The sequence below is a fragment of the Cicer arietinum genome, chromosome 7 (genome assembly GCF_000331145.2).
Source record: "Cicer arietinum cultivar CDC Frontier isolate Library 1 chromosome 7, Cicar.CDCFrontier_v2.0, whole genome shotgun sequence".
Classification (NCBI taxonomy): domain Eukaryota; kingdom Viridiplantae; phylum Streptophyta; class Magnoliopsida; order Fabales; family Fabaceae; genus Cicer; species Cicer arietinum.
In genome coordinates, this window is record NC_021166.2 from 45,861,275 (window position 1) to 45,877,052 (window position 15,778).

The following is a 15,778-nucleotide window of genomic DNA, read 5'->3' on the forward strand; positions in this document are numbered from 1 at the left end:
ATTGTTTTTAATACATTACCTCAAATAATATTGCAAGAACCAAACTTCCTTTTTAATTATTAAATAAATTAAAAATACTTTAAATAAGATTATGAGGTGCAGAAGTCAATAGTAATATAGCGAATAATTTTTGTATGGTCACATAAATTTCTACACCTTATTTGAAAAACACACATAAACTAAAAAAAGTAGAAAAAATAATAATTAAATAATATATATAATTGTAAAATAATTAAAATATATTTTATCGATTAAATAATATGTTTAAATTCTTGTATCTACTCTTCCTCCAATAGAGCTGTCAATTTTAATTATCTTATATAAAGGGACCTATAGACTATATATTTGAAGCAATCTTGAATTTGAAACATATATGTCAAAGAAAGATAGCAGCAAAAGAAGCAAGTTTTTAAGGTTCTTGAAAAATGTAAGAGACAGGTATGTGAATGCCATGCTCGAATATTCTGGTGATTTCACCTTTGTTTATCAATCAACCACGCACTCAGCTCCTTGGAGCTTTAGCGTTGACTCAGCAAAATCTACCACAAGCGAATATGATTTGAAGGAACTTGTGAGGATTGCGTCGCTTGAGATCAAAGATGGAACAAATCATCATGCAGAAGCGATGAAAGTGCCTCAAACTCCCAATGTTGGATTGGGAACGATCAAAGAAAACGAGGTATGCGTGTTTGGAGATGATTATCATCATCAAATCAAGGTGAAGCCACTTCTTCAATTACGAACTACAAGGATGTTTGATTGATAAGTGTTTTAATGATTTATGTTAAAGAATCAAAGATAAAAGTTATTTATCTTGATGTTACAAATTCTTTAATAATACTTATATCTTATCTAGAACCTTTATTAATTGATACGTATATTAGTATATCTCAAAAAAATAATGTAAGGAAGTTATTGGAGTTCTTTTATCGTAAAATTGTTCTCTTTAGTCAAGGGATATTCGGGTGTACTCAATTGAGATTTTGAAATAATTTTAAAACATCCTTTTTGGATTTTGAGTTATTCAATTAAAATTAAAATTTAATTAAAATAAGTCTTGAAATATTTAATTAAGATTTTTTGTATTTTTAAACAAAATGTAAAAATTTTGTGATATTGAATCAGGACTTTTTACAATTTAATGGATTATTTTTTTAAATTTATTTAGTTGAATTTCGTGATACAAAGTAATGCATATCGTGATACAAAGTATTATTTTTGAGCTCTATTGTATATGTATTAATTTTATACAAAGTAATGCATATCGTGATACCGACCCTCAAAATAAAAATGAATTTCTAACCTTACTAATACATTCTAAAATATTTAATTGATTATAATGAAGACTAATATAATTTTAAATATCTTAACAAAATTATTTAGATTTTACATGTTTATTCCAATTATTTAATTTCTTTCTTATTTATTTTCATTTACTCTTGTTAAATAATTCCTAAAAAATGGCAGGGATTATTTGAAATTCTATAAACCTACCAAGTCTTTTTAAATCCTACAAATTCTGATGATAGCTGGATGAATTAAGAATGGCTTGTAATATGTTACTAGCATTAGGGCTAAGAAATCTTGATGTCTGACTTTTTTTTTTAAAGTTTCATTTATATTGGATAATGTCCAACTAGGGAAAAAGTTTCAATCTTTTAATTGCAATGCTGTTATCGACTCATCTATTTAGCTGAGACCACCTAATAATTCGAATAACGTCAGTCGTTACCAAGCTAACAACGTGACTATGCTAATGCTAGTAGTTGAAGGAAGGGAGAAAAGAGTAATTCTTTTGTTGATCAAATTGTAAAGGGAATTTCTCTCTTTCACAAAGGAAGAATTTGTATCCTAAATTAATTACAAGATATTCCTTTTAGATCAAATAAATCTACTTTTATTGATCTGATTATCTTTTGTTTTTATTTTTTTTTTATTTTTTTTTTATATTCAAGATTAGAGGGAGGGAGTGTTAAAAAAGAATTAGTATCCTAAATTAATTACAAGATACGAACAATAAAAGTCTGTCTCAAATATTTGTCAAGAATTAATATCCTAAATTAATTACAAGATATGAACAATAAATTACTACCTCAAATATTTGTCAACTTCCTCATGCTTTGCCTTGTCATGTGGGACTGAATTGTGTAGAATAGGGCTTGCAAATTTTTTGTCACAATATAGTTTTATAAGTGAAGAATTGTAAAGCCTCAATTCTTATAAGCATTTTTCCACCCACAATTCCCCATAAATTCTATGAGTTATTGCTTTGAAATCAACTTGTTCACTACTTCTTGATCAAATTAGGGGTGTAACGGGTTAGTTTGGTTTGGTTTGGTTTTCTGCGAAAAATGAATCGAAACCAATGAAATTTGCATGAGTTGGTTTGGTTTAGTTCCTTGTAGCATCCGTCTCTTAAATTTATCAAGGTGTTTCGGGTCCCTAGTCATATTTCGTACACTAGCAATTGTCTGGCTAGAAAATACGAATTTCAGTCGATTTTGTCGGATTGCTTTAGAAATCGTATGAAAATCACCATAATAGTGTAGATTAAATTATGGACTAGGAAATCCTTGTAGCATTCTTATCTTAAATTTATCACTGGGTATCGTGTCCCTTGTCAAATTTCAGACAATACCTGTCGTCTGATCGGAAAATACATATTTCAATCAATGTTGTAAGGTCACCTTGAAAATCGTACGAAAATTGCCCAGAAAGTCCAGATGAATTCGACGATCATGAGTACCTTGTAGCATTCTTCTCTTAAATTTATCTAGGTTTTTTTGGTCCCTAGTCAAATTGCCCAGAAAGTCCAGATGAATTCGACGATCATGAGTACCTTGTAGCATTCTTCTCTTAAATTTATCTAGGTTTTTTTGGTTGATTTTGTTGGATTGATTTGGAAATCGTACGAAAATCGACCTAATAATGAAAATGAAATCGTAGATTAGGAGACCCTACTTGCATTGTTATCTTAAATTTATCATTGTGTGTCGAGTCCCTGGTCAGATATCGGACACTTGTCGTCATTTGGTTGGAAAATACAAATTTCAGTCAATGATGTAAGTTCGCCATGAAAATCGTACGAAAATCACCTGGAAAGTCCAAATGAAATCGACAACCATGAGTCCGCTGTAGCTTTCGTCTCTTAAATTTATCAAGGTTTTTCGGGTCCCAAGCCAGATTTCAAACACTAGCCATCGTTTGGTCGAAAAATATGGATTTCGGTTGATTTTGTCGGATCGCTTTGGAAATCTTACGAAAATCTCCATAATAGTGCAGATGAAATCATGGATTAGGAGACCCTTGTAGCATTCTCATGTTACATTTATCACTGTGTATTGTGTCTCGGGTCAGATTTCAGACTCTAGCCGTCGTCTGGTCGGAAAATACGAATTTCGGTCAATATTGTAACATCGCCCTGAAAATCCTTAGAAAGTCCAGTAAATTTGACGACCAGGAGTCCCTTGTAGCATTCGTCTCTTACATTTATCAAGATGTTTTGGGTCTCTAGTCAGATTTCGTACACTAGCCATTGTCTAGTTAGAAAATATGGATTTCGGTCAATTTTGTCGAATCGCTTTGGAAATCGTACGAATATCGCCCTAATAATGTAGATTAAATCATGGATTAGGACATCCTTGTAGCATTCTTATCTTAAACTTATTACTGTGTATTGGGCCCCGAGTCACATTTCGGACACTAGCCGTTGTATGGTTGGAAAAACGGATTTCGTTCAATGTTGTAAAATCATCTTGATAATCATACGAAAATTGCACGGAAAGTCCAGATTAAATCAAAGATTAGAATTCCCTTGTAGCATTCGTCTCTTAATTTATTAGGGTGTTTCGTGTCCCGATTCAGATTTCGGTCACTAGCCAACGTTTGGTCGAAAAATACGGATTTTAGTCGACTTTGTCGGATCACTTTGGAAATCATACGAAAATCACCCTAATAGTGCACATGAAATCGTGGATTAGGAGATCCTTTCAGCATTCTTATCTTAAATTTATCGATGCGTATTGTGTCTCGAGTTATATTTCGGACACTACATGTTGTGTGGTCAGAAAATACAAATTTTGGTCAATGATGTAAGATTGCTCTGAAAATCGTACGAAAATCGCTCAGAAAGTCTAGTAAATTCAACGACCAGGAATCCCTTGTAGCATTCGTCTCTTAAATTTATCATGGTGTTTCGAGTCCCTGGTCAATTATGTCAAGAAGAACGGAGAAGGAAACTGGAATGCCGTTCAGAAGCAGACTGGCCTGTTACGTTGCGGAAAAAGTTGTCGACTGCGGTGGGCTAATCACCTTAGGCCAAATTTAAAGAAAGGGGCATTTAATGCAGAAGAGGAGCTGTTGATTGCTGAGCTTCATTCAAAATTGGGAAACAGATGGGCACGCATGGCAGCGCAAGTAAGGATATTGTGTATTGTTTGTCATTACTTTATATATTTAGTTATAATAATATCATTTTTTAAGTTTTCATGAAATCTTTGAATTCTGTTCATTTGTCATTTCCTTGTATATTGTAACAAGGAACTTTCATCTAATTACTTCTATTTTTATTTCTCTCTAAAAATATGGAGCAAGCTAGTTAGATTTGTGTATTTAATAAAGAAGAAACTTAATTACATAATCTTTAAATGGCTTGTGATGCCCTAGTAGGCGATAAGATGAGATAGAGATTCATACTAACCAATGTGGTAGAATACAGTTCACTTGTCTTTTGTTAGATTCCTAATGCATAACATCCAGTGGCGGATCTTGATAAATTTTATTGGGGGGACCAACATAAAAACAAAATATTTTCAATTCATTTTATATGTTCCATTTTGGTGTAGTGGTAATTTTAATTTTTAGATGTATTAAAAGTACCCTGTTCGAATCCAACTATGTACAATTTTGTCAATCAAATAACTATATTTATAATAAAAATAACAAAAGTCATTATCATGTAGCATTGAACCACATACATGAGGTTTATGAAAATGTCCATTACCATTAAGCTACTCCACAATTTGACATTGTTAACGAGACATTTGTTATATATACCATATATTATAGATAAATTCAACGACCAGGAATCCCTTGTAGCATTCGTCTCTTAAATTTATCATGGTGTTTCGAGTCCCTAGTCAGATTTCGTAGTCTAGCCATTGTCAAGTCGGATTTTGGTCGATTTTGTGAGATCGATTTGGAAATCGTATGAAAATCGCTTTAATAATGTAGATGAAATCATGGATTTGGAAACCCTTGTAGCATTCTTATCTTAAATTTATTATATCGGGTCACGGGTCAGATTTTAGACACTAGCCGTCTTATGATCGGAAAATACAGATTTATTTCAATGTTGTAAGATTGCTCTGAAAATCATACGAAAATCGCGCAGAAAGTCTAGATGAAATCGACGATCAGGAGTCCCTTGTAGAATTTTTCTCTTAAATCTATCCAGGTGTTTCGAAACCTTAGTTAGATTTGGACATTAGCCATCGTCTGGTCGGAAAATACGGATTTTGGTTGATTTTGTCGGATCACTTTGAAAATCGATTGAAAATTCCCCTAAGAGTGCAGATGAAATCATGGATTAGAAGCGTCATTATCTTAAATTTATCATTGTGTATCGGGTCTTGGGTCTGATTTCAGACAATAGCTGTCGTCTTGTCGGAAAATACGAATTTCGGTCGATGTTGAAAGATCGCCCTGAAAATCGTACGAAAATCGCTCGAAAAGTCTAGATAAATTCGACGAACAGGAGTCCCTTGTAGCATTCGTCTCTTAAATTTATCAAGTTGTTTCGGGTCCGTACTCATATTTCGTACACTTTGTTAGTATAGAGGCACACCTGATAGGGGGGGGGGGGGGGGGGGGGGTTGGTTGTTTTTAGAGACTTAGTGGTTTATTTTTCTAATTAGGATTAGTGTATGGAAAAATGTAAATGACAGAAAAATAAAGAACACAACGATTTTTCCTGGTTCCCCTTACAACCAAGGGTACATCCAATATTCTTGCACACCACAAGAGATTTTCCACTATTGTTAGAATAAGTACAAGTTTAACTCTAATACTTTTGTTGCAAACTTCTAACAATCTACTTAAGATAGAACACGACTATCCTAGTTAACAATACTTGAAGAAAGTACACCATTTTGCTCAATTTACACAATAATTTGAATTATTTTACAACAATGATTTTGACTGAAATCAGAAGGGTATAACAATTGAGTATAATGATAACAGTTTAATATAATTTCAAGTACAACAGAGAATCTTTCTTAATGATATGATAATGTAAAGTAAGTACTTGAAATATGAAAGTAAGACTTTGAATAATTCAAATTATTTTAGAAAGTTTGTCAAAAGTTGTTATAAGATTCTTGTTAAGATTGTTTTGTTAAATCTAAAACTAAAAAGTATTTATACTCCTTAGACATCACTTCATATTAGCAGCAATCGATCATAGAGGTTTGATGAACATATGCAATGATATCATTAAGAATTAGGTGTTTAGAAATTTTTTGGTTTTTAGAGACTTAGTGGTTTATTTTTCTAATTAGGATTAGGGTATGGAAAAATGTAAATGACAGAAAAATAAAGAACACAACGATTTTTCCTGGTTCCCCTTACAACCAAGGGTACATCCAATATTCTTGCACACCACAAGAGATTTTCCACTATTGTTAGAATAAGTACAAGTTTAACTCTAATACTTTTGTTGCAAACTTCTAACAATCTACTTAAGATAGAACACGACTATCCTAGTTAACAATACTTGAAGAAAGTACACCATTTTGCTCAATTTACACAATAATTTGAATGATTTTACAACAATGATTTTGACTGAAATCAGAAGGGTATAACAATTGAGTATAATGATAACATTTTAATATAATTTCAAGTACCACAGAGAATCTTTCTTAATGATATGATAATGTAAAGTAAGTACTTGAAATATGAAAGTAAGACTTTGAATAATTCAAATTATTTTAGAAAGTTTGTCAAAAGTTGTTATAAGATTCTTGTTAAGATTGTTTTGTTAAATCTAAAACTAAAAAGTATTTATACTCCTTAGACATCACTTCATATTAGCAGCAATCGATCATAGAGGTTTGATGAACATATGCAATGATATCATTAAGAATTAGGTGTTTAGAAATTTTTTGGTTTTTAGAGACTTAGTGGTTTATTTTTCTAATTAGGATTAGTGTATGGAAAAATGTAAATGACAGAAAAATAAAGAACACAACGATTTTTCCTGGTTCCCCTTACAACCAAGGGTACATCCAATATTCTTGCACACCACAAGAGATTTTCCACTATTGTTAGAATAAGTACAAGTTTAACTCTAATACTTTTGTTGCAAACTTCTAACAATCTACTTAAGATAGAACACGACTATCCTAGTTAACAATACTTGAAGAAAGTACACCATTTTGCTCAATTTACACAATAATTTGAATGATTTTACAACAATGATTTTGACTGAAATCAGAAGGGTATAACAATTGAGTACAATGATAACAGTTTAATATAATTTCAAGTACAACAGAGAATCTTTCTTAATGATATTATAATGTAAAGTAAGTACTTGAAATATGAAAGTAAGACTTTGAATAATTCAAATTATTTTAGAAAGTTTGTCAAAAGTTGTTATAAGATTCTTGTTAAGATTGTTTTGTTAAATCTAAAACTAAAAAGTATTTATACTCCTTAGACATCACTTCATATTAGCAGCAATCGATCATAGAGGTTTCATGAACATATGCAATGATCCAGATTGAATCTGAACTAAAAAATTGCATTGCTTCGCAGTTGTATTCGGCTACAGTCTAAGTGTAGTTGAATACACCACAATAACGTTCAATTTTATTTCAAATTTTAACCTTGCATTCGAATAAAAATCCTTGTAGTCGAATACAGTTGACTGGATTTTGTCACTGAATTGATTTTGTATTCGACTACAACATGTTGTAGTCGAATACAAAAAGTGTAGTTTTAGCTACCGACTTAATATTTGTATTTGACTTCAACATCCTGTAGTCGAATACATATATGCAATTTTTTCTATTGACTTGGGTTTGTATTGGCTAAAACATGTTGTAGTCGAATACAACCTTGACTTTTGTCGAACACTTGATTTTCAAACACTGTTCATGCATTTTGGCATTTTGAAAATTCTTTTGATGCATATATTAAAATAGAAGGTTCTCATGTGCATTTGAAATATAACAATATTAGATTGCATCATGTACCTTAAATTATAAGTCTTGTAGCATATTGACAATAGTTGGCTTGATTGTTGACTTCTCTTTTGAGCTTGCAACTTGATCACTTTCCTTGGTCTTTGTCTTCATAAAAAACATAAGTATTTTACATTTTCCCCCCCTTTTTAATGATGACAAAACCTTGTTGTTGTTGAAACTTCAAAGCGTTGATCATTTTGATTTTTCTCCCCCTTACTGCATGCTTACTTCCTCTTTAATCTTGAGTTCATGCCATCATGGTTTGAAAGTTTGAAAACCTACAAATTCTTTGACAACATAAGCATACAATTTTCTCCCCCTTTTGACATGATAAAAAAGGAAGAAAAACAACAAACAAATAGTCCAAGCATGCAAAATATAAAAGAAAAAAAAATCACACAAGATAGGGAATATAGCATCAAAAGCATACTAAAAGGTTAAAAATGTCTAAGTCATACATCAACAAATTGAAGAATTTAAGCGAAGTGTCGGATAAAGCATTGAAAGAAAATAACATAATCTACAGGAACAAACTACATGTTAGCATCCGTTGGGAAGGAAAGGTGGTCAATCTTGATGGATAGGCCATCTAGTTCATGCAACAAAGACTCATGGTTCTGGGCAATTGTTGTCTCAATATTTTGAAATCTGTTGTTAATAGAGGTGTCCATAGTCTGAAATTGTTCAATGATGAAAGTTTGAAGGGAGTTGAGCTTTTCCATGACCATGCAATTTGAAACGTGATCATCATTCGATGTCCTTTGCCCTACGTCTTCTTCATCATGGGCAGCTGTAGTGGATTGGCCAAGATCGCCTTTGTGGACATAAGCCTGATGTTGCTCGTTCCATACAATCTTCATATTTGGCAGCACATTCAAGTCCACCACATTATCTTTTGTAGGTGTGTACATTACTTCACTGGAGAAGTCCACTTGAAAGTGATCCAAGATCCTGGTAATCTATTTGGCATATGGAAAACTGATGTCATTCTTAGAAGCAAACATAACAGACCAAACAAAATATGACCAATTGAGACCAGTTCCTTCTATCATAAAGTACATAATCTGAAGCTCAACCTCAATCATTTGTGAATAATTTGGAACCAAAATTTAATTGAGGAAATAATGCAGCATCCTGTTTTCAACGATCAAATTTCCAACACCATACCATTGCCTAGCAAATTCAGAACCAACTTGTGCCCGTTTTCTTTCCATGGTGTTTTTGTCAAAACGACACAATGATACATAAGCATCATATTTGGTAACATTTTCCCACTCACACAAATTGTCAGACCTAAGTTTTTGACCTTCAAATGGTAGCTGCAGAATTTCTCCAATTGTTCGAGTTTCTAGTTCGATATATTTGCCATTCACTTGAGATACCAACTTAAACCCTTCCTTCTTAAGGTTGCAGTAAAATACCCTAACTAAATCAGCATAGATTGGGCTATTATAACCTATGAACTCTTCCAAATGTTGTGCGCTAAGTAACTTAGGAAATTTAAAAGCTGAGAAGGAATCAAGTGTGCCATATTTCATTTATTAGGTTTTTATTCGAGTAGTGAATGTGAAAGCGGTCGACTTCTTCCGGTGAGTGAAGTAATCTTGATAGATTGGCAACATTTTCATTCTTAGCCTTCCTTTTTAAAGGACCCATTGAAGCATGCTTGGTTCGTGAACCTCTTTTTCGTGCACGCATGGTAAAGGTTGAAGAAGATGAAGTTTTTAGATTTTTGGGAAAATTTTGGGGATTTAGGGTTTTGATTTTGAGTTAAGAGTAATCTTAGATACAATTGACGATATTAGTTAGATTTGGGAAGGTTTGTATGTAAGATTGGATGAAGTTTTGGAGTAATAGAAATGGAGGAAGATGTGTATTCGACTATTGAGTTTTACGCAAATGACCTAAAAAACGTGAAAATGCTTATATATGGAGAAAATTTTGAATCTGTATTCGGCTACACACTGGTTGTTTCTTTTGGGTTGACACTGTTTTGCACATAATTTTACATTCCATAAGTAATTCTTTTATTGCATCTTGAGCATCATTACACTAAATAGGTATTTCATTATTAGCATCATTATTAATCCCCTTCCTTTTTTTTTTTACACCAAAATACCCCACTCCCAAATAATATTACCTGCCCTACTTTTTGGGAGTAAGTAGGAAGTCGCTGGCCCAAGGAGCGACCAACTGAAGGAAGAAATTTTTTAGACTTATTTGGAGGTCGCTGGCCCGAGGAGCGACCTCACACTAGGAGTGAATTTTTTTTTTTTTGACCCTTTTAATAATTATTATATCATTTTAATAATTATTACTATTAATTTAATAAATTCAAAATAATTAAATTAATAAATAATACTAATAATAATAATAATAATGATAATAAATAATACATTAATAATAATAATAAATAATACATTAATAAATAATAATAATAAATATTATTAAAAATGATTATAATTAAAAATAATTAAAATTAAAAATAGTAAATTATATTATAAATTTCAAAGAAAATATATTAAAAAAGAAAGAAAAAAATTATATTAATAACATGAAAAAAAATAGATTAAATTAACTAACAAAAATATATAGAGAGAAAAAACATCAAATTTATACTATTGATGTCCACTTAAATAACTTCCAGTTTCACATTAGGATGTTGTCGAACTCGTCTAGCTCTTTGAACGAGTTGAGGTTCTTCGGGTTCATCCTAATTTTGATCATTATCCTCAATGTAAGTTGTAGGTAGATTAGAACCACTATCATCTGCTTCCATATAATTTTGTGGCTAAGGATTATACATAGAATCAAACACGACATAAGCCGACTACATTTTAGGATTAAATGTTTCTAGTTTTCCGATTAGCGGTTCAAATTTTGTGAATGTTAAAAAAGTTTGTCAAGATTACTTAGGAGTTATCCCACATGAGGGAGCAACAAAAGGAAATTCTATTAAATTAAAGTGACTCTTGAGTCGGCTTATGCCGTGTTTGATTCTATGTACAATCCTCAATCTCAAAATTATATGGAAGCAGGTGGTAGTAGTTCTAATCCACCTACAACTTACAGGCTAATGATCAAAATCAGAATAAACCGGAAAAACCTCAACTCATTCAAAGAGCTAGACGAGATCGACACATCCTAGATGTGGAACTAGAAGTCATTTAGGTGGACATCAATAGTATAAATTGGATGTTTTTTTCTCTATATATTTTTGTTAGTTAATTTAATGTATTTTGTTTCATGTTATTAATTTAATTTTTTTAATGTATTTTCTTTGAAATTTATAATATAATTTATATTTTAATTTTAATTATAAACATTTTTAATAATAATAATAATTTATTATTATAATAATTATTTATTAATGTATTATTTATGTATTATTTATTATTATTATTTATTATTTTAATTATTTATTAATTTATTAAATAAATAATAAGAGTTATTAAAATCATATAATAATTAAAATGGCAAAAATAAAATAAAATTTACTCCTAGTGTGAGGTCGCTTTGGGACCAGCGACCTCAAATTAAGTCTAAAAATTTATTCCTTCAGCTGGTCGCTCTTTGGGCCAGCGACTTCTTACTGATCTCAAAAAAATAGGGCAATCAGGTAATATTATTTGGGAGTGGGGTATTTTGGTTTAATTATATTTAAAATATATTTAAAATATATTTAAAATATATTTAAAATATATTTAAAATATATTTAAAATATATTTAAAATATATTTAAAATATATTTAAAATATATTTAAAATATATTTAAAATATATTTAAAATATATTTAAAATATATTTAAAATATATTTAAAATATATTTAAAATATATTTAAAATATATTTAAAATATATTTAAAATATATTTAAAATCTAAGTTATTATTTAAATTAAATTTTATGAATGTGAAAATTTTACTTTTGTAATGTTTAACAATATAGGTTTTACACTTAAAAAATTTTAATTTTTAGTTTACGTTAAAATAACAAATAAATTTATTTAGGTTTATTTAATGTGAAAATTCGACTTTTATAATAAATTGAACTCAATACATGATGTATAACTAAACCATATCGGTATTTATTAGTTTATTTAGGCTTTTGATAAACTTTATATTGGTTAATAGTTATTATTAATATATTTGAATAGCTTAGTTTGATTGACTTGTTAAGAATATTCAAATAACATAACTTTTACTTAGTATTTTTAACAAACAATTATTAATTTTTTATATTCATAAAATATTAACTTAAATGATTTTTTTTTTATATATTTGAATTCTTTCCAAAAATCATTCTATAAATATATGATTTTCTTTGATCAAATATTCTAATTTCATGTATTAAAGATTATTTACTTTCAAAGAAAAGATTGATCGAAGGTACAATGTCTTTATTTATCCAAAAATTTCTTTTGAGATGTGTGTTGACGTTGCTGTTCATGCACAATGTTCTTGGAAATCATGTGACTATTACTAACAAATTGGAAACCGGTACGAACTTAACTGTTCATTGCAAGTCTGCCGATGATGATCTTAGAGTTCATGTTCTTCATTTTGATCAGTTGTATGGTTTTTCTTTTGGAGATACTTTTTTTGGCATAACACAATTCTATTGTTCCTTTAAGTGGAATAATGATCTTAAATGGTTTGACATATACATATCAGGTAGAGATGAATGTGAAACTTGCAATTGGAGTATAAAGCAATCAGGACCATGTTTGTGACACCCTAAACCCCAAAATAACATTTATAATAATACATACTAAATTATTTGAAGAAAACTTGCAGCGGATAAAGAAAATCTGTTAAAGAGAAGAAAAACTTTAATATCTAATTTAGGATATCACGTTTCTCTAAATACACATGTAACAATTCAACTTTTTTTTTCTTTCAATCAAATTAGTAAAATATCAATGAACTTGATTCAACTAGAATTTCTTGATTTAATTTCCAAGACTTACTCGTACTAAGTTTTCATATAAAAAGTCATTTATAATAACATAAGTAAAATACACATTACAACTCTTAATTCCCGGTATCACCTATCAGAGCGGAGTTTCTCCCAAACTTGAACTTCGAGACTCATTAACCTGTAATAACTGCGATTTCGCAAACGCAGGGCCAAGCCAATCAAACACAAACAACGAAGGAGGTGAGTTTTGAAATCATGTTGATAGTATAATATAAATAAGATGAAAACGCAATTAATCATCAATAAACCGTATCATTACACAAACATAGATCCCGGTGGACGGACAATTCAAATTGGCCATGTCCTCATAGATTCCCTCAACTCAACCCGAGACACATATACGTGACAGTCGAGGTAAACGTGTGTTGCGTGGTAGCTCCCGACATTTGGAGTGCTACCTCTAAGTCACCTAGGAATTCCCCACCCGAATACCTCCAAGGTCTAACAATCTTGCCTTAAGGCTCGACAGCAGACCGCCACGATCAGGCTCATTCAGTTGTACTTCCCCGGAATCACTAGGCTTGTCATGCCCTACCTATATGATGACAAAATAACCTCCACTTCACAAATTCACAATATTTATTTTCTCCCCTCGTTGGTATATGATACTCCATTAAAACCGTCATCTCAAACACAAATTGAAATCACCATTATTTCATCAACTATGGGGTTAATTCAATATTCTCATCACGGTTTAGAACATCACTATCATCATCATCACATAAACTCATCACAAATTTATAGCATCACTATCATCAATCAAACATTATCACAAATTTATAACGTCACAATTATTAATCGTACATCATCATCATTACATAAAACTATCTCATCTAATCAAACATATGCATAAAATTAATTCAACAACCAATATCACAATAATATCACACACCACACATTTAAAGAAATTAAATCAAATATCACAATAATATCAAATGCCACACATTTAACGAACTTAAATCAAATATCACAATAATATCAAATGTCATACATTTAACGAAATTAAATCAAATATCACAATAATATCAAATGTCACACATTCAAACAAATTAAATCAATCAACACCCTACAAATATTTCTATTCTATATTTTAATCTCACAATTTCCATATTTTCACATTAATTAATTTATCCCTCAAAGGGCTACTGCCATACGTAGCGAGCCTCGGATGAATCGTTGAGAAATACAGTTTTCCCGTTCATCTCACAATATATTACACTCATGAATTCAAACGCTCTCTCACCCCTTACCTTATTTCGACGCTTTCACACACGAATACAATTCCTCGAGCAAACAGCCTTTGTTCATTGACTCTTTGTCCATCAATCGATCTAACTCGACAGTTTATGGGTAAACGTTAAAAATAGTTTATGAGAAGATACTCTAAAAACTAAATTCGAAATTCGGTCAAGGAAACTTACCATAAATCAGAAAACAAATCATTGGATAAAATAGAAATTTTTCACACGGTCATTTTGGCGTTGGTTTCACTCAAATCGGACTTACGGTGAAGGAGAACGGTTCAAACTAAAGACTTTTATAAACGGAGAAGTCGGGTATTTTAGAGAGAAATTTGGATAGTTAAAAAATCTGAGGAAGTATGTTTATTTGACTACCTAAATGAATAAAACAACATACTGAAATTTTGACAAGAACAGATAAACTTTTCTGAAACAATTATCGATCATCGCTGTCAAACTATAGATTGTTGTTGTGTTTCTCTTTGGTTTTACGGCCGCCGTCAAACTCGCTTCCTTTTTTTGTTTGTTTGTTTTATTTTATTAACAATTAGGGTTCACAAATGGGTCAAACCCATTGGTCTCCTTTTAGGTTTTACTAGTTTTATTTTATTTTATTTTTAAAACTCAATTTCATTAATAAATCATTATTAATATTTCAAAACTAATAATTTATAAATAAAAATAATTAATCTTTTAAAATACATTATATCGCTCATGTAATCTAATACTTATAAAGCTAGCACATCATGTAAATCACCTATATAACGAAAAATTAATCACGAAGTTTATTAACATATATTTTATAATAACTTTAACATCAAATTAATTATTTAAAATCCTATTTAATTAATAAAATAGTTTATCATAAAATTTAGGGTGTTACAATTCTCCCCTTGTTAAAGAATTTCGTCCTCAAAATTTGCGGTGAGTGAACTAATATCTAACTTACCACTCTCAAGATTCGAACTTAGTCTACAAACATATTTAAGACATTCAATCTCCAATTAAGCACAACATGTAAAAATCAACTAACATAGCATGATAGAATACCATGACAAAATAAATCAATTAAACACAACATTTATCATTCAATTATGAAATAAAATATCACATTTATCATTCCATTATGAAATAAAATACCATAGAGTTACTCACTGTAATTTACATATAAAACATAACATAACATATAGATTTTGCAAATAATAACGTAGTTCATTTAGTTTGGTTAAATGAAACACATTCCAAGTACGTTGTCAATTTCAACTAGTTCTTTCAAACCAAATATTACTAGTTTTACTCCTTAAAATAAAGTCTAAAT